Source organism: Parasteatoda tepidariorum, chromosome X2 (assembly GCF_043381705.1).
Source record: "Parasteatoda tepidariorum isolate YZ-2023 chromosome X2, CAS_Ptep_4.0, whole genome shotgun sequence".
Lineage (NCBI taxonomy): Eukaryota > Metazoa > Arthropoda > Arachnida > Araneae > Theridiidae > Parasteatoda > Parasteatoda tepidariorum.
The window spans coordinates 1,910,447-1,935,880 of record NC_092215.1 but is presented as its reverse complement, the minus strand read 5'-3'; the positions used below and the strand labels follow the sequence as shown (position 1 = coordinate 1,935,880).

At 28.2% G+C, this 25,434-nt stretch overlaps 1 long non-coding RNA gene across 1 annotated transcript in view; it reads right to left on the bottom strand.

The window, feature by feature from the left end:
• Positions 1–18,531: 18,531 nt before the first annotated feature.
• LOC107447508 (uncharacterized) overlaps positions 18,532–25,434 on the bottom strand; it is a 32,241-nt gene continuing 25,338 nt past the window's right edge. Inside the window, exon 3 of the long non-coding RNA XR_001584541.3 lies at positions 18,532–19,333. This is a non-coding gene — a long non-coding RNA (uncharacterized lncRNA). The remainder of the gene's footprint in view (positions 19,334–25,434) is intronic.

The following is a 25,434-nucleotide window of genomic DNA, read 5'->3' as shown; positions in this document are numbered from 1 at the left end:
GTATTTTTAGTAAACCTCGTTGAGCAGCCGACCCAATTTGAGTTTACGACTACCAATATTCAACTCCTTGTAATTTTGAACCCTATCCAGAACAGAAGGGAACTTCTGGATCGGGAGAAATTTGAACTAGTGAAAGAATTTTTGATGGAACTATTTGGGTGATATGGAGAGGCAAAGCACGCTTAGCCTGACTTCAAGGGGATACTAACCCATAATCCGCCAAGTACTGAGGATATTCTAGTCAGCACCGCGGTAAGTGTGTGCAGAGAGCGGAAGTCGTACCAAACAGCCACCACTAGAATTCGAAACTGGACCACCTCATTGGAAAGCGAACGCTCTATTCCCTGAGCCACCGCGGCTCAATCAATGGGTTTTATTTTATATTTTAGTTTATAACCGTCGTTGAAGAGCCTACCCAATTTTTTGGGTTTACGATATTCAACTCCGTAACTAATTTTGAACCCAATCCAGAAGACAAGGGAACTCTTTGATCAAATATTAGGAAAATTTTGCCTTCGCTGAGGACTTTTTGATGGAACTAGCCAGCATTTGTGTTACATGGAGGTGAACACCACACAAACCTCCCATGGTTAGCCTGATGGCAAGGAGACTCTAACCCATGATCCATCTACCACTGACAATATTTTACATTAGCACTGTGGTTGGTGTGAACCGAGAGTAGAATTCGTCTCGACCAGCCATCGGTGGGATTCGAACCCGGTTTACCTCTTCGGAAAGTGAACACTCTATCCCCTGAGTCATTGCGGCTCTCATCAATAAGTTTTTACGAGATGAAAGCAAAAGTAATAAAAATTACATTTAATTTCAAATTCAACCAAAAATCGTTTGAAATAAACTGTTAGAAGCGCCGATTTCACAAATTCTCTTGAAATTTGCTTTCGAAAATTGTAAAATTATTAATGCACCGAAGAATTTATATGATAACGAAAACGAATTAAAACAAAATTTCCGTTTCATTTCAAATTGAACCAACAACCAGTTAAACAACATATGGAAAGCAAATCCAGCTTCACAAATAAGCTTTAAGTTTGCTTTCAAAATTATTGAATACAGCGAGGAGTTTATACGATATAAAGAAAAATTTTTAAAACGAAAATTTCGAATTCATTTAACAATCAATTTGAAAAAAATATATATATTGTGAGACGTATATTCGAAAAGGCCTTTAAGTTACATTCAAAATATTATAAAACTTTCCATAAGTGATTGACAGAAGTATTTATTCCAGAAGAAACCTAAGCGAATTATAATTGAGGCAGCCCAAAATCCGATCTTTTATTTCAAATTAACATTGAACCGTTTCTACCCTACATTTTTTCCTCATGGGTATTTTCTTTTCTTCGAAAGTTTCCACTCCCCCCCCCTGCACTTAAACAAAAGATCCATATCGATAGATTTCTTTCCTACATCCCCCTGCAAAATTATAGAAGTTGAAAAAAATAAAGTTAACATAAACAGTCTCAAAATACGGAGGTGGAAAATAAAAAACGAGGAAAAAATGACCCTCTCCACACCCCCTCTTTTCGGCTGAAAACGACTTTTTAATAGGAATGTGTTTAAATTGGACTTTAGAGTCCCGAAATTAGGGGAGTGTCAGGGGGTTGTGGAAGTATTATATTTCCTTAACTTTCCCGATGTATTCTGCATTCTATCTTATCTTGTTCCATTCTTGATTTGGTGATAAATTTATCATACTTGTGTTTTTGGGCAAATATGGTTTTGCCTAGATATACTGAGGACACTCTATTTGTTTTCCTGATTTAAAAGCAGTTAAAAAGTCGTAAAATGTTGAAGGCATTTATATTCTTTAAAAAAAACTGATGAAGGATTTGGTGAATATAAGGAGATAAATGTGAAACCTATTTTATAAATTATCGTGACTGTAGAACTCTTACTACACCACTCCTGCATCACGTTTCGCATTCTATTTTATCTTTTTCCATTCTTGATTTGGCGATGTATTTATCATACGTGTGTTTTGGGGCAAATATGGCCATGAAATAGTAAAAAAAAAAAACTCTCTAAAAAGTCGTAAAATGTTGAATACATTTCTTAAAAAAATTTTTAAAGAAATAGTAAATGATTTGGTGAATATATGGTGATATCTGGGAATCCCATTTTAAAAAGTACTGTGAATCTAGAAGTATTATACTTCCATACCACTCCTGCATTATATTTTACATTCTATCTCATCTTGTTTTGATTTGGTGACAAATTTATCATACTAGTGATTTTGGTCAAATATGGTTTTTCCTACATATACTAAGTTTGTTTACCTGGTTTAACCAGCAGTTAAAAATCATACACTTGTTATGGTTATTTCCTTTAAGAAACAATGATAAATCATTTGATAAAGAAATATGGAACTACACATGAAGCCCATTTTATAAAATATTATGGAGGTAGGAGTATTAGAATTGCTCAAACACTCCTGATGTATTTTGCATTTTACCCTTTATATCGTTCTTTTTATATTGTTCCACTCCTAATTTGATGATAAAATGATTATGCTTGCGTTTTTGGTCAAACGTGATTTTGACTAGAAATACTGAGGAAAAATCAATTTGGTTTCCTAGTTGAACAACAGTTGAAAAGTCGTTTAGTTCTGGAGACAAAAAATGGACGATGCGATGAATATATTTAAACACGCATAAAATAATTAATAGCAATAATACGTAAAGCAATTGCAAGCAAAATATTGTGTGGGTGTGTTTCTTTAAAAATATAAATAGTAGAGGCAAAAATTTCTTGTCTTTAATTAGCTTCCGTGAGAAGTAAAAACACTTCGCACAATCGTGACTTATACAAAACATATGAAATTAAAAGAATAGACATTCCGCACTTTAAATTCTCAAAGTATAATTTATAATTTAATCAGCTATATTTAATTTAAATATATATACAGACACACACACTCACACACACACACACACACACATATATATATATATATATATGGTAGAGCGCCGAATATCCAAGCTGTTCGGAACCGAACGTGGTTCGGTTCCGAGTTGTTGTTTAAAATCTAGTTTAAATGATTATTATTTATGCCCTAACTTCCTTTCACACTTTTTTCAGACTTAGGTAGTACTATCTAAAATAGCTTAATTGCTAAAATTGCTTATTCTTAGTGTTTAAATGTTTTTCTGTTTTTTTTTTCAATTTTAAAATATTTTTTATTTATTTATTTCATTTTGAATTTTTTTAAAATCACATTTCAGTTTTTTATAATTTTTTGTCAATTACTGATTTTACCACATTTTTCCTTACTTTCCATTGCAAAAGAAATTCAGCAAAGGCTTTTTTTTCAAAGAAGATTCTCTTTTTTGAGCAGCCATATTCTTTATTCTTTTTAAAATAAGTCAACTGAATTGGATCAACATCATTTTGACGTTCTAGCCAATTCATTGCAATATCTAATGGATTGCACGCTTCTATATGAGAAGGTCCGCTATCTTGAACTTGATTACCTACTTCTTCCTCTTCGTCTGTGGAGTTCAGATTTTCTTTCAAAATTTCAGCAACAATTTCATCATCATTTAAAATTTGAAATCCTGGGTCGTTTTCAGTGTCTCGATACCAGTCTTCTATTTCTTCTGCTGTATCAGAAACTTCCAATTTCGTTTGTTTTTCTGTTAAGAATTTTATTTCAAGATTTTCTAGGCGTCGATGTCTTTACTACATTCCAGGCATCTTTTATCATCATGCATCAAAAAAAAGGTTGTAAATTAAATATGGTCTTCAGATGTAGTGGATATTATTTATTCTTCTAAATTTANAGAAAAATTGTCGATAAGTTAAAAAAAATTCTAAACTTAAAAAAGAGAAGAAGAAAAAAAGCGAATTCGGACATAGTTTGGATAATTGGACGTTCGGATAATAAGGGTTCGGATAATCGGCGCTCTGCTGTATAATTTCAAAATGAAGATAAAACAAAGGAAAATTACAGACATATGAAAAAAAAGGGGGAGGGGAAGAAAAATAATAATTAAAAAAATGACAAACAACTATATATATATATATATATATACAACAAAATAAATAAATTCAAGAAAACACGAAGAAAGTTAAGAAAAGCAGTAAGTTTAATTTATTGCGCATAAGCTGCAAGTAAACAGAACTCATTGGATAAGTTCAAAATGAAGATAAAACAAAGGAAAATTATAGACATATGAAAACATATGTCTATAATTTGCCTTTGTTTTATCTTCATTTTGAACTTATATATATATATGGTATTTTTTTACTAAACGTATGATAATAAGTACTTTAATTTGAAAACCAGTATTTCCGATATACCGTTACCATGTGAACGAAAAAATTGCCAAGTAGGTGGTTCTAATATCCTATATTTTGGCTTATTAACTAAAATTATGCTTATTTTTATTTATTTAATCTTTATTATTTAACCTTTTTTTTTAGCAGAAATTTTCTTACAATACAGAATAGTAATTTCACCATATTTTTTCCCGTGCTCAATTTTTATCATTCTTATCCAATTGTGCACAGTTGTTTCAAAATGAGGTTTTCATTAACAACTTCGTATATTGATCTGGTTAAATTTGCTTATTATACGCCAGAAATAAATGACCCAATATTCAACTGCTGAAGGAAAATTATTCAGTTTGTGTCATTAAAGTTTTAAAATTATCTTTAACATTCTTGTTCATCTCAGAAAAGAAAAATACAACAACAGCGGCTGAGTCCGGAAATTTGTAATCAGATATTGCACATATTTCGAAAAAATTTATCTAAAATCTTGGAAATTTTATGCTAACATGAAATAAATCATTTACCATTCGTAAAATACTCCAATTTTTAAATTTTTTTTTTCTTCCAGTTCTTAACATCACGTCTTGATGAATACACATTATATATGAATGAATAATGAAAATTCTTTTTACTCCTTTTCAATATTTTTAAAAATTCAAACATTGAAAAAAACTTACAAAAAAAATTTTTTTAAAGGTTAAATTCTAGAAAAATCTTTTCAAATTTGAAAAATTCTTCCGAATAAAATTAAATCGAATTAATGTATTTATGCCTTGTAAAATTTTCTAGGAATTTAAGTATTGAATAAAACTTGAAAACTAATTTATTTTTTAAACGCAAATTCGAGAAATATTGTTTTCAAATTTTCACCATACATTAAATTGAATGAGGAGAAAAATCTCGGAATAAACTGCGCAAACACTTTGCAGGTCATAATTCATTCACACCACCCTTGAAGACAAGATAGTCGAATAGTCTCTACAAAATGTGTAATACCCCCCTCCCACCTCCAACAATTCTAGGGTTCGAAGTGGCAAAAGACCCCTTTTGAATAAGTGCCAGAGGAACTTATAAAACAGAACAATAAAAAATAATAATAAAACTAAAACAAGATGAAGCTGTTGAGAGACTGTCATATTGCGTCTGCAACTGACAGACTCCAAAAACATATTCTCTTTAATATATTATTTTGTCACTAATAACAGGCTTTTAAAAGCTCAAAATGGAATTCACACCGATAACATTTATTTCTTTTTCTTCATCTTTAGTCAAAATCTGTTAATCGGCTCTAAACATTCCCAATAAACCGAAAATATAAATGGTGCGAAACTAGAGGGAGTAAATTTTAAGTTTTATAGTTGGGTGCTTAAAATGATATAGATCAAAGGAAGTGCGAAAGAGTATTATTAGATACTTTTTTATCTAAGCCATAATCACTTATCTGAAATATAATAACATTTTCTTTTAACTGCTAACATAACATCTGATAAAATTTTTCCAAAATTCAATTCTGCAACAGCATTCATTACTTTTTTTAATAAAAAGAAATTACAATTTTGCAGAGAAAAACAAAATTTGCTTACAATGCAAAAATAATTGAAAGTGAATTTTTTTCATATAAAATATTAATATTCTGAACTTTTGTATTCAAATGTATCTTTAAAAAATTGTTACTGTAAGTGGTAGTTATAAAACCACCTCGGTTATTTGTACACGGAGAAAAAATCCTGACAAAATTATTATACTTGTATGGTAATGACAAGTGTGGTAAAGAAACTAGAATCCTGGTAATCAAACCAATATTTATGGTATTTTAACCATTCATTTGGTAATTTTCCATTCGTTATGGTAATGTTCCTCCAGAAATTCTGGTAAATTGGAATTATCGTTCTTATTACCATATATTTAGTAAAAATACGAAGTTGAAAAGCAAACTTTACAGAATAAATGGTTTTTACTCCATGGTCGATAAAAAAACCAAAACAATAATAAAAAGAACTGTATTTTCTTAGTGTTCCTATAGAGCCAGAATATCAAGTAAATTTAGCCATATTCTGATAGTTCTGAGTAAACTTTTTTTTTTCAGTGACGAACTATTCTTTCAAACTGTACAGTTCTTAATTTTTAAACTACACAATTGATTGCATAGAATAATTTTAAACTTTGGAAAGTGGTACGTTTTATGCAACTCGCATCTATATTTTTGAAAAAATATTTGTGGTACTTGTTACAATAAATGATTATTGAAATATGGTATCGTAAATTTGAATATAGAAAAAGAAATTCTGTTTTGTGCCTCTAGTAAATTAATCTGAAATAATATTTAAATTTGAAATAATCAAATTACCGCAATTTTTTTTCAGAATATTTTGTATAAATTGTGAAAACAACTAAAGCAAAAGCTAAAAAAAAAATTACCTGAAATGATTGGTAACATTTTGAAAGGTCATATGAATTTTTGAAGAAAAAAAAAAACATTAGCAAGAATTTTAATACCTTTGCTCGGTGTGAATGAAATAACTTAACTAAGAAAATGAAAAGAAATAATAATTCCATTCTGCCTTACTAATAATAGAATGAAATATTTCTTTTTAATGAAGATAATTATATTTTTTCCGGAACATTCGAAAAATGGGATGTGTTAAGGTGTTTTTGTTGGGGGAAAAAGTTTATTATGAAAGTCATGCGTCCTCTATACTTCATCTAACAAAACTAATATTGTTTTTTCCTTTTTAGTCCACGTGCAAAACGTAGTTCTTAAAATTTGAATTTATTATTTTCTTCTCTTTAGTTTGTGATAAAGTTTGAATTTAGAAAATAATTCTAACTTTGACATAAATCATAAAGTTTCAGGTAANTAGAAAAAGTGCATGTTAAATAAAATGATAAAACTATTTTGAAAATAAATAAAGTCGTTTTAGAGTTAAAAAAAATATTTTTTAAGTTTTTCTTAGAAAGAGAAAAAGCATAATATAAGATGAAGAGTGAGTTTCTTCTGATATCTTTTGAAAGCTAGTTGACCCCCGCAGGTTGCAATCCCCCTTCTGCGACAGTGGTTAGTCGATTAGTTTCGGGTTACACACACGCACCCCCACTAAAAATGTAGGGGAGACAGTAGAACGGGTTTTGGAGGTGCAATATATTTCGTCCCTTTTCGAACCTATCCTTACTGAAGGTTAGAATTGAAATGAAAAGGCCTCTTTAGGTATTCTTTGGCCAAGATTTTGTTCATATCGGTCAAACAAAGATTGAATAGCTAAGGGCTCTTGCTAATCAGAAAGTAGTCAAAATTTTGACTACAAGGTACCATCGTTATAAACACGAAACCAAGTTAATTAAAAAAAATTAATAAATAGGTAAACTTTTTTTCCTCTCTTTCATGACCAATGTAAAAATCTACTTTTGAATCAAATTAAAATGGAAAAAAAATTACGTGAGGTACTTTATAAAATTTGAAAAAAAAAAAAAAAATTAAGCACTTGATATTAGTTTAAGACAGAAGATAAGTAATTTAAGATATAGAATACATTTTTAGAATCCCCTCTAAGACAGGATTGTGGACTCTCCAGTAGAGTTGTGAGAGATGTATTTAATCAAAAAGTCGTCGAAATTTTAAACAAGATTCCATCATTACAATTAACAGTGAGCTGATAATTGTAATGAACTGAAGTTAAGAAAATTGAGCAATAATTTAACTAACTTTTCTTATAGGACGAATTTGGAAAACACTTTTAAGTGAAATTTAAAACTAATATATGATACTTTATATCAAACAATCGCATTCTGCTTGCTGTACTTAATGAAATTTGAAATAAATGAGCACTCAAATTTAATTTAATTAGGCTTTATATATATATTGAAAAATGAATTTACGTCATCTTATAATGAACTTTTAGAACACTTCTCAAAAAAGGACTGTTAACACTAATGAATTAAGTTACATATCTGTACTAAATTAATATTTCCATTTACAAGTTGTTAATTACTCTTCGAAAAATGTATAATTATGTTTAAAAAAACACTTTGGAAGAAAAAGAAATCTAATTTTCTAATGTTCAGATGGTAAAATATTCCAGAAGTCAATCAATTTGGGAATTTAATCCTTAATATTTATCATTTGCATATTCAAACCATTTAGTCATGCGTAAGCTTAACGCTGAACACTCATGTTTCAGCCAGAGTTGTCACATTGAGCTAGATAAGTGAATATATTACTTCACAATTATTAATAATAAGCTTTTCATTAATCATGCTACAATTTAAATTTCAAAGAGTTCAATGACAATAAAATTATACGATATCAAAATGATTCGTCCGAACGAAAAGGAGAATTCCAGTTTTTGATGCCTATAATGATGACTTTTACCTTAAAGTTTTACTTTTTTTTCCCATTTAATAGAGTTTTAAGTACTTTTTAATGAAAAACTTTTACCTGTAAACTCAATGAATAGCAAAAATGATTTAATTGAAGCATAAGCTGCATTAAAATTATTTAAATCAAATGTAATTGTTTTTTCATATTTCATTAAAGCTGTTTTTTAAATAGTTATACCTTTAGATATTTTAAAAACAGATCCTTGCGTGGTGAATTAGGGTTCGTTGTGAACGCCACTAAAATCCAAAACTCATATTTCCTTAAAAAAATTTATTTAATGGTTGACCCTCCAAGAAAATATGTATAAGCAACCGTATTGTTAAAGTTCAAAAATATTTCAAAATGTTCAGCTATATTTTTAAGTGGGCTTTGAAATTTATGCGAAAAAATGTTTTTATTTTGTTATTTTACTTTGTTATTTTCTTTTAACTGGTATGAGTAATGGTATTTCGCGGGGTAATAAAAATTGAAGTTAATAACACAAGTCAACTATCATTATAATTGTTATTCGAAGAAATTTTCGAAAGTAAATAGTCGTACTCTGTAAAATATTCCTTATCAAATTACAGTATTAAGTACCGGCGGTTTGGTTTCCTCATCGGTCAAATATTATGTCGTAATTTTTACAGTAATATTCATATTTGCAGAGTGATTCAGTGATTTTACGGTAATTATTACTGTAAAAATTACGGTATATCAGATATTTTGTTCCATAACATGATAGATATTTTGTTCCATAACGCTAAAATTAGATTTCACGGTTGATGGATTTTATGGCACTTAGAGTGCCGGTACTTTTTTTCAGTGAAGGGCTTATAATAGATACCACTTAACTGTACTATGCTCAGTTTTGTATTATTTTACATAATATTGGTAATTTCAATGAAAATTTACTTTGAGTGAAAAATTATAACTCGATGTTGTAATAAGTCAATTTTGGAAAAAAATTGACTTATTACGAAATTTTTATCATAATATAGAATAAAAATATCAGTGAATGCATTATTCTGATGCAAAACAAGTTTGATTCATTATAAAAACCACTTTGACATTCGTTTTACTGGAATTACCCAGCCATGCTAAATATATTTCAACTAAGATTTTAATTTTAATTAAATTATCAAATTATTGAATATTTTTTTCATGCTTTTATTGCTGTTGTCTTTTAAGCTTTCCGGCAGAATTATTTCGTTACGGTATTTCTCTGCAGTTTGCACGGGGAGTATTAATTAAACAATCATGAAAACTTATAAGAATACGAGACTAAATTTACTTTCTATATGTAATATGCATTTAGTCTGAATTCGAATGCATAAACTGTATGCTTTAATCCCAATTTTTATAAACATATAAATTATTTAAAAAAAATCTTAATATACGGAGTTTAATATTACCTTGAAAAATTTTCTGCCAAAAGAGTAAAGTAAATTAGATTTTGCTCGTGTCAATGCGCAACTGAAAATAGAAATTTTCATGTACAGCCATGCTTAAACAGGTAATATATGAAGATTAATATTGTCAGAGTATTTTGGCAAAATACCAGCCTAATTGTTTCGTGTGAACATTTTAAAATAAAAATGAATTATAAGATTTTGAACATAAATTAATCTCTTAGATTTTGAATGATATTGTAACACCTTATGTATCCCTTTATCAAAACGAACTACAGTATAAAAAATTCAGGATCAAGTTACTGTAAGAAGTAACGGCACTCGTGGCACGATCGGACTGGGAGGCATTTGAATTCCGAATAGAAAGAAATATCTAAATTATTCGGAAATAATAATACAGCGTTATTGATTTCGCTTAATAATTTGACTTGCAAAATTCAAAAGAAATATTTAACATTCCTTAATGAGCTATGTATTTTATATTTAATTTTAAAGCATCTACTTTTTAGTCAACTCAGTTTAATTTAGAATTTACTATAAAAAATTTAATAAAGTAGTTTTGCTAAATCTTAATTTAATTATTATCAATGAAATATATGACGGGAAACTAATTTGTTCTGTTTTCAAAAATATTTTTTAATTTTTTCTCTACCCTAGACCGTCAAAACAGTTTCAAACTTCATTTAAACTTGTGTAACCCAAAACATTTATTAACGCGTTTCGTTTTTGCTCAATAATTACTTAAATTCCCTAAAACAAAAATGTTTGTCAAAAAATTTTCAATAAGAGGTACATTTAAACTCTTAAAAACTGGTATGTGAAAACGCTTATTTGCAAAAAAAGTACGGACAATAAAACCAATGATCTCTCAAATCAGCAAAATATATTGAAATGCATACATTTTTATAAATGTTTTTATAGCATGTACGTAACTACTTTTCATTAAATAACCGATTTGAAATCAGTAAAAATCAGTTGATTTAGCTCAGCTTATTTCATTAGTTCGAGAAGTTGCAGCAATTTCAAAATAGAGCTTTGATATCAATATAAAGTCAAGGGATAGGTGTCAAAATTTCTAAAAACGTCAACATATGCTAAAAAAATTTTTTAAATCATTTTAAAAAAAATTATTTGTCCTTTTCCTCCATATAGTTAGCATGGGTGTAGCTGAATACGATGATGATGCAGGCAGATGATATGAGGCAGGTTAAAAAAAATTCTGTGTAGCCAACATTTAGTATATACTATTGTCTATTTCGGTAATAGGCATTGCTCTCTCTCTCTCTTGTTTAATTATTATTATTAATAGCAGCTTTTGAGAGGGCTATTTGTTGGGCACTTTAATAATATTTTGGTTTAAAGGAGAACTTTGACATTAATATCAAGTATAGGGTTAGGTGGCAAATTTCTAGCTGTGTTTGAAGGGGTCATTTCATGGACATTTTAATTATTTTTTATAAATTTTGGTTCAAAAGTGAAATTTGACAGTAAGGACAGGTGTCAAAAGTTTTAAAAACATATTCATATGCTAAAAAATATTTATAAAACATTTAAAAAAAAGTTTTTTAGCTCTCTATATAGTGAACACAAATTTCGCTTAATTCGATGATGAAGCAAATAAGATATTAGTAAGGTAAAAAATTTCTGTCCACTTTTTATATATGTTGTCTATTTTGTTTACAGGAATTGCTCACCTTTTTTTTCTAATTATAATCAATAGCTGAGCAGTGATGGATAAGGAGGAAGAGTAATCAACTTCCTATGAGGTGAACTGGGTGCGAATCATAGTGATATGAAATGCGCACCCGGTTCGCACCAACTACAGTGGTGACGTAAATTATCCTCAGTGGTAGAAGGATCATGGTTTAGAGTCCCGTCAGGATATCCGTGGGAGATTTGCGTGTGTTACCTCCTCATGCAACCCAAATAGTTCCATCAGAAATTCCTCCATTGAGGCAATACTTGATTCAGAAGTTCCCTTGTCTTCTGGATTGGGGTCAAAATTACAAGGCTACGGAGTTCAATATTGGTAGTCGTAAACTTAAATAGGGTCAACTGTTCAACGAGGTTTATAAATAAATATTATTAATAGCTGCAATTGAGGGTGTCATTTTCGGGACGCTTTAATCATTTTTATACATTTTTGGTTCAAAAGAGATATTAAAACAGATAAATTGAGAGGTGCCAAAATTTCTAAAAACATATGCTAAAAAATAATTATCAGACATTTTTAAGAAAATTTTTATTTTGTCCTCTATACTATTAGCACAGGCAGGGAGCCGGTACTTTTTAACCATTGAATCCATTTTTACCAAAACATGCTAAGGAGCAAAACATGTAAAGTATCGTAATTTTTACAGCATTAATCACCATAACATCATCGAATGACTCTAATTAAGTAAATATTACTGTAAAAATTATGCTATTATATTTTACGGTAAAAATGTATTTTAATGTAAAATGGATTTTATGGATGATGCATACAAAGTGCCGTTACTTAATACCGTAATTTGATTCGGAATTTTTTACAGTGTAACACTGAATCTTTAATAACTAGCCACTTTTTATCTTTGAAAATAACAGTATTGTGTCTGCAATTATTGTTGAAATAACTGAAAGTTGAAGCTAATATAACCAAACAGAATAATTCTGTCACGGGGAAAAAAATTCTGGTAAAATTACCGTGCTGAATGGTAATTGTATGCTGAACTATAATTCTGGTAATAAGACCACAATATTTGGTATTTATAAACCATTCATTTCGTAATTTTTCCTTTCAGATAGTAATGGTTTACTGAAAATTCTAGTTTTCAAAATTATAGTACTTGTTACCAAACATTTAGTAAGTAATACAAATCTGAAAAAAAATTTATAACTGAATAAATTATTTTTATGCTCTAAAAAGTCATGATAAAATTACTAAATTTTGCCCCATTTACTAAACATTATAGCTCTATATATTGTGGTTGATTTAGCCAAAATCATGGCCAAAGTGCTTTTGTTAAAATTGCCGAAACTTTTGGTGTTCCCATAGAGGCGAAATTACAGTAAATTTAGCCATGTTTTGATAGTTTTGACCATACGTTTTTTTTCTTTTCTTACGTGGTGATTGCATATGTTATTGGTTAACGTTTTGATTCAACATGGGAAATAGATAATTTATGTTCACCAGGGTTAATTTTTATGTTTTAAAGTATTATTGTTTTCTGGAATTCAGTCACTGATCATCCTAAAAATCAGTAGAATATACCTCAGTTGCAAGTAAAAATTATGTTTCTGCATAAAATATGACCTCTTCGTTTTCTTCAAAAATGTTCTTTAAGTTGTTTATTTGTTTAAAAATAATCACAGTAAAAAAAAAAATTTGCAAATAAATTGTTTACAATTTATGTCATTATTGAATATAGAGAATTTTACTCAAACATGACTTGATTTTTTCCCGTTATACAATGGATTAAAGTGTAAAGGGTTAAGCTAAGCATTGAATCGTGCAATTTAGATGATTTTGAATTATTTCATAAAATACATAATAGTAAGATATAAGTAATAAATATTTTTTTTACAAAAAACTATCGTTGTGACAGAAAAGTGAGTTCAAAAGAGTCTGTAATTATTTCTGAATATATTTTTCATCACTGACAGGCTGGCGAACAGGAAGAGATGGCAGTCTCTAATCTCTTTTCTCTCAACAAGAACAATTGGAAATGACGCCTTTAGTATCGCCTAACGAAACACACGGGCTCATCTTAGCCGCTATATTTGTTTACATTCAACCTTTCCCTCCTTTCTTCACTTCATTTTAAAGATAGCGTTGTGTTTTTAAAAGGCGCGAAATCTGTTGACCTTTGCCAAAGAACACATTCATTTTTTTAACTGCCTCTTTATTTTAAGAAAGTTTTAACGCAGAACAACTTATGATCAGCTGAAAATTATAATTTATGAGATTGCAAACAATTTATTTACTCCTTCGAAAAAAGCTAAATTTTTCAAATGAAAGTTATTTATTTCCACAGATAATAACATATAAATTATGTCTACTGTTTTCAACTGAAAACCTAAGTTTAATAAAGAAGAACACAAATCAGTCGGCGAAAATTTAAAATTTATCATTAAAATAACATTAAACAAATTACATTTATTTTTTCTCTGTTAACTTATGAGAAGGCACAAAAGATGAAATATGTTACATCGCAACATTACGTATCCAAAGTTATAGAAAATCAAATGGTGTAATAAAATTAGTCTCATTCAATCACTTCGAGGCCGTAAAACCGTTTATCTAAAAAAAAACCTTGTGAGGGAATAATTATTTCAGAATATCTAAGAAGTTTCTAACTATTTAGATACTCTATAAATCTTAGAAATAATATTTTTCCTTCATAATAATTGTCTACAACAGTTAACAAAATTAAAATAAATACAGTTTAAATTCTTTAAATATATTCTAATTCTCCTACTTAATAAATCATTAAGAACATTTAGTATACAAACAAGATAAATATTTATGGCTTATGTGTAATTGGGATCCCACACTTCTGCGTCTACAGCACTTGAATTTTTAGCTCTAGCCGTGGTATAAATTCTTAAATACGTTAGAAGTATATTTAAATGTCTGAAACCAAAAATTTTTGCAATAGTTTGTTTTAAAAAGGACTTTTTGCCAAAATTTTAAATTTCTACGCAAAAAAGATTTTCTCAAAAACCACTATTTCAACGAAAAACTTGCCTATATGTAAATATATGTATACATATATATTCCTCTCATTATTAAAAAAAAATTGTTGTAAAAAAACTGTGAGAAGATTTTTTCAAGTTCGGGGAACCTGTGTTTACGCAAAGATAACACCCAGTATTGGAGAATAAATTAGTAGAAAGAGTACGTTTATTTTTTGGGAAACATACTAAAATAGTTCAGATATTAAATTGTTATATAAGAAAAAAAAAGCTATCTTAAGGTGCAAAATATACATTTATTGTGTGATGTATGATGCATTTCGTATTTCATAAAGATAACTAATTTGAATTTCCTAGAAATATGCTAGAAGAGAACTAAATAATTGCATAATTCTAAATGTATAAAATCAAGACACATTAAGACTCTTAAGTTAACAATTCTGGTGACTTTATGCATTTTCTAGAAACACTTATGCTTTATTATTCAAAGCAAAAAAGAATATTTCAGCTGATGTTTTGTAATGATGATTCGATTACCCAGTTCTGGGTGCGCCCAGTGTAATGATTATACCATGCACGCTACAAAATTTGCTTCATACATATTGCGTACCACACACAGTCACAATCACATGTTAATTGATGGTTTTCCTTTTTCTTAATTGGTTGATTCCTCTAAAGATTAATGGATTTACAGATATGCATAGCATAGTATGCAAATAAAAAGTTATCAGAATAGTGAGAAATTTGTTGCACATAGCATTTATTGCATACATGATGCTGAAAACACTCGAAATCTAATTATGTACTTTTATATAATTTAAAATATTCACAAAAAGTTTTTTCCATAATAAAGTTTATTCTTGATTGTCTCTATTTAACTTTAAAATTATTAAACCTAAACGTTTAAGGCTTATTACTAGTGTATTTAGTTAAATGTTCTTTCATGATACTTCTCACCTCATTAGACTTTTCTTTTTTAATTTTCAATTACTTTACAAGAAAAGGTTTCTCCTCTATTAGGAATAAACTTTATAATAGATAAATGAAATTGATAAAAGGGAGCAGAATGACAATGTTGACATACGGTTTAGAATTCCTTTGCCTTTGGGCTGACCGGGGGAGATTTTCCCCTCCATGTAACGCAAATTGCGGTCAGTTCACCAAAAAGTCCTCCACTTAGGCTAGCTTATCCCAGATGAATAGGTTCCCTTGTCTTCTGGATTGTATTTGAAATTAAAAGGCTACAGAGTTAAATAATGATAGTCGTAAACTCAAAATTTTGTTGCCTGTTCAACGATGGTTATAAAATAAAATAAGATAAATTGTAGTCAGAAATTTAAAAGTCAATTCTTTTATTTTTTTAAATTTGTTTTTATTATTAATCTTTTGAAAGCCAGAAATTTCACAACTGTATTATGGCAATTTTCATGAATAAAATTTTTTTTTTGTAATCCATTTAGTTTTCAATAGATTTCAAATGTTGCCTCTTGATTTTATTAAAAAAAATATTAATCAGAGCAGGGTAAATAACATTTATGATTTATAAATGACATCGATAAATATTTTTCAGATATTTGAATTTTGATGAATCATAGGGAAGAACAAAACCAAAACTCATAATTATATTAAGACAATTTGGGTGAATATTAAGACATTTTGGTTTTTACTGGTGGAACTGTTGATATATATATATATATATAGGGCGGAAGAGGTTTTGGAAAATGATATCCGATATCGAAAGGAACGGGAAATAGTTTTAAAATCGATATCAACATTTATAATCTTATCATTTTAACATTGGTAAAAATTTTAAGAATAGATGAGAAGGAAGAAAAAACATTAAGTGATTTAAGTAAAAAAAAAATTTACTTTATGTTTTATTACATGCGGATTATGAAAATGCTGAAATTAATTTTTGTTTACCAATTTGTTGAATGACTTGATGAAAACAATTTAAAAAGAAAGAGTAATTAAAAGTGAGGTGTTGATAACTATGTGTCTTAAGGAGTTTGATATCTTTTGGCAGTGAGCAAGGTAGGGAGTTTGAAAATCAATAGAAATTTTCCTTTGTAATCATACATCTTTTACTTAACAAAAACGTTATATCTAAACAATTCTTAAAAATATGAATCTAAAATCTACATTTTAAATTTAAATGTGTATAAACAATGGAGACACTATAATTCATTTATATATAACAATGTATGTAGGAAATTAAGATGAAAACTATAAAAAACTGGAATAATTAAGAGTGTATTTTAGTAGTGGCTGATAATATTATTACTTAATCGAATATAATTAAGGAAATGAAATTATTTGATACCAGCAGAGAAAGGGAAAATATCAATTTTAGTCGGCAATTTTAAATTTTTAGACGCATGTTAAACTTTAAAAATAAATAAAAAACATTAGCATTTGATATCTGGCTAAAATTTATTGATATATATGAATAATAAAACCCTGAAATATATTTTCCTTTTATAACTTATAAACAAATTTTAAGATTCTTTCATATAAACAAATTATAAAACGTAAGTGATTGGAATAAGGAAGAAACTATGTAAATGAAATAGTTTGATATCCGTAAGAGAAAGCGGGGTTTAAAATTACCCGACATATTTGCAATGGAAAAGAAGGGATGGAGTAAATTTTTCAAATTGATTTTTGATTTGATCTGGTATTCTTGTAGCTTGTATAATCATTTTAGAAACGTGCAATATTTGTAGACATGCTATGGAGCTATACTAGCTTCTAAACACATTAGACAACATACAAGAGTATTTACCATTATTCCCTTGACTCAGAATTTTTATTAAACTTATTTTTCATTATTTCGTATTAATATAAGTGAAAAATATTATGTTTAGGGTTTTAATAATTTATGGTTATGAAATACAGCATGAAGCACCGGTGTCGTTTTCTGCATTAAAGATAAAATCTTCCGAACAATGATTTTTCAAACTGGCATTTATTGCAGTTATTTAGATTTCAGAGAAAAAATTATTCATCATTGAAATCTACAAAATCAATTATTGATAAATTTATGAATATGAATGAAACAACAATTTCAAGATACTTTTTTTGAATTTTATACTTTAGTGCAAATTTAATTCCAATAATCTAATAAATTTTTCTTGTAACTATTAGACTGTTTTTTGCAAGCAAAAAATACCAAATTATATTTTTACTTGTAATTAGCATATAAATAGAAATATATATAAAAAAGACACCAGTTCCCATCTGCATCAAAGGGTTAAAACGAGATATAATATTAAAACAAAGTATAATATTGAAACATATAATAACATTTCTAATGATTTTTCTCAAAAACGTGAAAACACCGGTTATCTAAAATACATTAAAAGCTCATAAGTAAATAAAAGCTTTTTATCTAATTGGTTTCATAAAAAAACGGGTTTTTCATTGCTTTTGCTATGAAACTACAAATGCATTTTAGCCCAATTACTTCAAGAATATACTACAAATAATATCATTTCAAACTTACCCGCTGTATGCAAATTTAAGTCTACGATACATTGTTGTAGTTGTTCTATAGACCCTTCGTTGAAAATTTAGAAAAGGCCATTGAACGTTATAACGTAATATTTATTATTATAAGTATAATATTTGTTTATTTATTTATTTGATATTATTACCTAATATTGCAACTTAATGTTATAATTAATGCTTCGAAACAATGATGTAATACTTATTTTTTGCAAACGTTGGGAAATCAGTCAAATTTTCAACAATTAACGATACTTCAATTTACTATGAGAAGCACTTTCGAAATTATACTTTTCTTTTTAATTCTTTCTATTTGCAGAAAAATTAATAACTTTCATACTTTTCTGAAAAACACATAATTTTGAGGATTTTTTTTTTCACCATGTTGATTAAAATTACTTTATCCCTTTGACGCAGATGGGACATCCCTTTTATATATTTTTTTTCTGACTCTCGAATTACAAGAAAAAATATATTCAGCATTTTTTACTAATAAAAACATTCTAATAGTTATTAAAAAATATGTTAGATTAACGGAATTATATTTGTACTAAAATAAAAAATCCAAAAAGTAGATGGAAAAACTATTTGAGTCAAACATGTATCAATAATTAATTTTATAAAATAAAAAAATTTGAATGATAAACAACTGTTTCTCTTAAATCAAAATAACTGCAATTAAGAGCAAATTAAAAAAATTATTGGTTTGAAGGGAGTCGTATCTTCATCGGAAAAAGTCACCGGTTTTTCATATTGTTTTTATAACCATTAACTGTCAAAGTTCTAAATATAATGTTTTTCATTTATATTGACCTAAACTATTGCAAAATAATGAAAAAAATCAAAAAATATATTAAATAAAAATTCTGCAACACAGGGTTATAGAACTATATTAATACTATAACTTCAGCAAGCTTAACTATAACAATCTTAAACAATATATAGTGTAAAGGCTTTGGTGCAAAACCAAAAAATAATAACACCTTGATATATTTTTTTTATTATATTTGTCGTTGTTAAATCGATGATGGATTATATGATGTCCAAGAATACTTTAAAGATGCAATGGTTCAAGAAGAAAGACAGATGGTTCCTGAAAAGAGAAAAAAATGGGGAATATCATATCTTTCAAAATGGCGGATGTCACAAAATATGATACTAACACATTACTATTTTTATATTTTTACTCCTCGAAGAAAAGATGGAAATTAGAATTGACGACTGAATTTATGTTAGGTTATTGACGGGTCAAATTCAATAGAACTGTTTCATGCATTTGCTGCCGTTCATAAATGATAAATGATCCATCTTGGATTCGAAAAAAAGAAACGAGGTTGGAAAAAGCATAAATAAGAAAGTGAACTATATACCTTAGCGATAATTTAAGCATTGTTTTTGTTATGCAATTACAACTTGACTTTGCAAAAGACGAAAAACAGCTAACTAATAATAGTTTGAGCTGAATACTTTCTTATTTACTTTTTTTAAGCTATTATTTTGGCGATAAAATAAACAAATCAAGTCATATAACTTAACAATAATTTAAATATATACAGTCCATAATTTTTAATATTTGAGTAACTACTTAACGATGTAGAAAACGTGTAATCTAAACCAATTTATCTTAACGTTCTAACACGAATGAATTCCACATTAATTTCAAAAAACAACTTGGCACGAAATATAATATTAACATATTAGTAGTATTTTTTGAACGGAGAAAAAAATTCTGGTGAAACAATCGTATGTTTGACATTCCTGGTAAAGCAAAAAAAAAAAGAAAAAGAAATGTAATTCTGGTCCATAAAACTGAAATTATGCGCTATTTAAACAATTCATTTGGTAAATTTTCCGTTCATATGGTGATGGCTTAACGGAAATTATAGTTTTCAAAATTATTATTCTTATCACCACATATTTAGCAAAAAAACACTGAAAAATAAATTGAATCAATTAAATGTTTTACTAATACTTTAAATATTTTTTTATACCATGCTCTAACGTATCATGATAAAATTACCAAATTTTACGACATTTATCACATATTATGAAATAATTTTTATTTGAAAAATTCCTCACTTCTTTAAAAATTACCAAATTTTTTTGGTAATATTACTAGACATAAGTAATTTTTTTGGTAATATTATTAATAGTTTTGATCATACTTTTTTCCCCTCGGAGTGCATAGATTGTATTGCATTATCTAACTATTCAAGTAAACATGAAAAATAAATATATGCAGCTAATGTTTTCTTTCTTTTTTTATTTATTTAAAATGGAAAAAAAAAAGATTTGGTCAAAAAGCGATGAGCTTTTTATGGTCTATTTTAAAAATAAATGCATGATATTTCGGAGATCAGTGCTTAAAAAAAGAATTCAAACAATATTTGTTATTTCTGCATCATTCTAAATAACCTGAAAATTTCTTTTAACTGAAAAGATAATATTTCGCTTGTGTTTTAACATATATTCTTTAGAAACCTATTTTTATTTTCACTTTAAACCTTTATTCATTTATTTATTTTTAATTTAAGCATTTTCATACGCTTTTAAAATGACAAAAATGAGATTTGATATACTTTAATCAAGTTTTCTTACAACAAGAATCTAAAAAATTTTATGTTTTAAGTATATTTAAGAAAGAGTAGTTGCTTAATTTGAAATTTTTGATGTGTAAAATGTCTTATTATTATTAAATTTTTTAGAAACTTGCTTTCTATGGTCTATTTTAAATATAAATGCTTGATATTTCTGATATCAATGTTTCGGCAACAGGAATCCAAACACTGTTTGTTATTTTTGGATCCTTCAAAAGATTGATTGAAAAGAAAATATTTCGCCTATGTTTAACATATATTCCTTAAAGACCAATATGTATTTTTAGTTCGAAATGTCTCTCTATTGAGAAATTTGTTTCTTATAGTCTGTGGTATTGTTGTTGGCTCCTGCCATTATGGCAGAGGGGGTGCGATTGTTCTTGTTTTCCAGTGGCTTCATCTATGGCCAAGAATTCGACTTCTGTCACACTCATGCGTCAGACTCGTTTATAGGGCGGACCCATTCTTTCATCCACAAATCATACTTTTGATCTCAACCAGAGAATGATCAATCTCCAATTCAGTACCCCCCAGAGGTAGTGATTTGCTATGGGAACATGGTGGACTTTGTGACCTGACAGATTTAACGTGCACTTCTAACCATTTACTACACGGAGAGTCTTCGGCCGACTGGATTCAAACTCCTGTTCTCAGAAACGTGATAATTTAAACGTGAGCCTCCTACCAACCAGGCTATCCCGGCGTTTGTGATAATTGGTTTAACTTAATACATTAATTTTCTGATAATAAGAATCCAAACAATTGCTATTACTTTTAGATCATCCGAAAATTTAATTTTGGTTTCTTTTAAACAAAAATGAAATAAACATTTTTCTTACTTTTTATAAGAAAATAGTTTTTCTTAAGAACGAGTCGTATGTTTATTCCAATATAAATATGGATTCTATTAACCTATTTACCAATTTGCCAGAATATTGATTGGAGTTTAATTCGACCCCAAATAAAATGCTGGAGAATTGACAAATATCTAAAGAAAGGCATGACTATTGGATTCCTATAAATTACAAGGCAGGAACTGGAATTTTTCATCAATTCCTTTTACCTTTTGGTAAATGAATTCCAAATTCCTTTTCAGGGAATTGACTTCCCAAATAACTAACTCTAGTATTGAGGTCGCCAGATATTCAGACAGCTTCTGTTCTAATTAGCGGCCATTTAAAACAGCCGTTAAATCAATGGAACAATTATCTCTGCTCAAGTTATTTCTCATGCACAAATCAAATACGAATTCCTTCGTGGGATTTGTGCGGGAAATCTGATCGTAAAATTTCACTTTAACTGGATTCTGGAGTAATCGTTTTCAACTAGATGATAGGATAGTTGCAGAAGATGGACCTGAAATGTGAGGCTATTTAACAGTGGAGATATAACACTTAACTGTGAAACATTATTACGATGACTGTTTCTAACAGAGAAAGCAAATAAATAGGCAACACCTTCGTACACATTATCACTTTTTTTTTCTTCCTAAGATTCTGAGATAATGATATTTTATGGATAGAAACATTGAAAAAGTATCGATATCTTCATTCGATACTACTTTTCAATAGAATAGATATTTCTGTTTGATAGTATCAGTTGGTAGTTGGCCTTCCAATAGTATCGAAAAAAGTAGGTTTTTATTTTTTGTATACCAGTATACTTTATTTTATAATGAAAGTAAATTCTTCTGTACTTTATTTATTATATGCTGTTGCAATCTTATTATTATTACGACCTATTACTATAAGCATACTTAGTTTATATCATAGCAAACGAATTCTGCAGTAAAAGCAAAAGATAAAAGGATGTACTAAACAAAATTTGCCTATCATTTGGACGAATTTTATTTATTGAAATTTTGAATTTTAATAATACCTATAAATAGAACGTTTGTATTGAATAATATAAATATTTCCTCCGTTAATTTCTCAGCATAATTCATCCTATTTTCTTGCTGAAATTACGATTTCAGAATGGCTAGTCATATTAGCGTATAAAAATATTGTACTGTTTTCTTATTTTTAAATAATTCGATTGCATTTTTTGTATTTCCATGTAATATATATATATATATATATATATATATTACCTNACATATACAGATAATGTTAATGTTTGTCACCTTAAACATAAATATGCTTTAATTTTGATACTTAAGTTTAATTTTCGATTTCATTTTTAAACTAAAATACAGATTTAGCACCTAAAAAGTAAAATTTATAACATGTGCTAAAAATACTATATAAATAACAATACTAAAAAAAATTTTTGATAGAAATAATTTCGAACATTTATATTAAAATTTAAAGTGTGTCAAAATCACAGTTAAACTTTTCTGGAAAAATTACGTTTATTTTTTTTTATAGAATAACTATTTTTAGAAGAGTGATATAAATAAGTAATTTATATGCTTAAATTTATTTTATATTTAATTTTATCTATAATTCAAAGTTATTTATATCCAAGGATATAAATAAATAATTTGTATCCTTAGCGAACAAATTTTTTGTTGCAGTTATACAAATACTTGATCTGGCCTAATTCGGGTATGGGGATTTCAAATCTGAAATTTGTTCTGCTTCTAAAGCTACAATTTTTTTAAAGGACATTTTCAGTCCCATTTTCGTAAAAATGTAAAAGTTTAAAAACGTTATAAATAAGAGGAAGTTGCTTAATCAATCACGATTGAAATTGCATGAAAACCCATGCCCGGAAATGGCGTCATAGGCGGATTAGGACACTTTCCTATTATAACCTTATTAAAACCACACAAAGAAACAGCGCAAACAAGAAAGCACCCCTAGTGGCTTACGACGAAATTTCCGAAACTAGATTCTGACGCAATTTTATTTCTGATGATGTGCCCAGAAGTTTGTCGCAGCACTTATGCGACCCGCTGTTATATGTAGCATTCTTAAACTCGCACTTTTCGATAAAATACCAAAAATATCTTTAAAAAATGTAGAAATCATTTCTGGATTTGAAATCAATGACATGAAAATATCCAAGATCCATTAATAATCTTCTGTAACGAAAATTTTCTGACCTCAATTTAATCTAAAATGAATTTTAATTCTGAAAAATTAAATTTTTTATTGAAATAAATAAATTTCTACCTTCACACATTTGCTTAATGCACGTGAAAAAAAGAGAAAAAATTGCATGAATATTAGAAATAAAATATTGAGGATGTAAACAATATTATTAAGGTCATGTTATTTAAAACAAATATAATCGTTTTCATTGATGCTTTCCATTAAAGGTATATTCTAGACTCAATTTATCTTAATTACAGATACTACACTTTCTTTCATAATGCTTTGATTGGTCTTTCTAAATGAGATCTAGAAGAGAATTTTGTTAAGAAGATTTTATGCAAGTATCATATAAACCTAAAATTATTTGTTGTATATATTTGAGAACTTTTTTCGTCGTTACGAAATAAAAACAAACTCATTTATTTTTTAATTTTTTTTTCAAATATAATTATTCTAACGGGAAAGAAAAAAAAAGAAAGCATATCAACAAAACTATTTACAGAAAGCTTAATTACAACTTCCTGAACCAAAAATCATGTTTTTGTTTCTCCATTCTCCATCTCGTATGAGCAGTAAATATGTGTTTTTCATCCAAAACAACTCTGTAATTAGAATCAAGAGAAATGAGCTATTGTCTGAAAAAGAAAATAAAAAACATTTTAACAAAAATAATAAAAAATATTTTTTTTTACGCATTTACCCTGTTTAAGTCCAAGAAATGCACTTAACTGGAAGGTCTTATATTAAAAAAAGAGGAAAATAAAGAAAATGGATCTTCTAAAAAGGTAGGAATTTTTATTTTTTTCCACACTTCAGTAGGAAAAAGGCTGAACATGCTGAAGGGAATGATTACATTTGAATCCACAAAGGGCTGGTCTTGAGACACTTTTAAATCCCCGAAATCTCAAATCCCTTCCATCAATCATCCCTAGGGATTCGAATGGGATTTCAGAGTGCGACGCATTAGACGGAATATAATCGTGATCGAACTTGCCATTCTCTTTCTCTTGATTGCTTTTATTTCTCTCTTCTTTTTCGACCACCCCCTTTAATATCGACAACAACGATTCAGAACATTGTTGTCACCTTTTCTTACTTCACCCCTCTTCTTGTTTTGATGACTCTTCTTCAAATTAATCCCTCGAAAAACAGAAAAAAAGAACCATCCAAGAAAAGAAGACCTCCTCAAATGATGATGGAAATAGAATTAAAAGGTTAAATGAAAAATTTACTTTGTCCCTGACTTAGCCCTACAAAAAAAGAATTTATTGGGTTGAGTTGAAGTCGATGAAAAGGAGAAAATATTAATGCAGTTTTTTTTTTCGTGGAGACATTTACTTTATTCGTGTTTTAATTGCAAGGCAATTCATTCTTTTCTCGTTTTAAAAGTAATTTCGTTTTGACATAATTTTAACTTTAAATTTGAAAAGAAACAAGACGTTTGAATGTAAAATATTTATTAAAATGCCAGTCATTCGTCAGCATTTGTATTCCTGCAATAATTTTTATGCGCACCATTTTTAATATTTCTATGGTCTTTATATATATATATATAG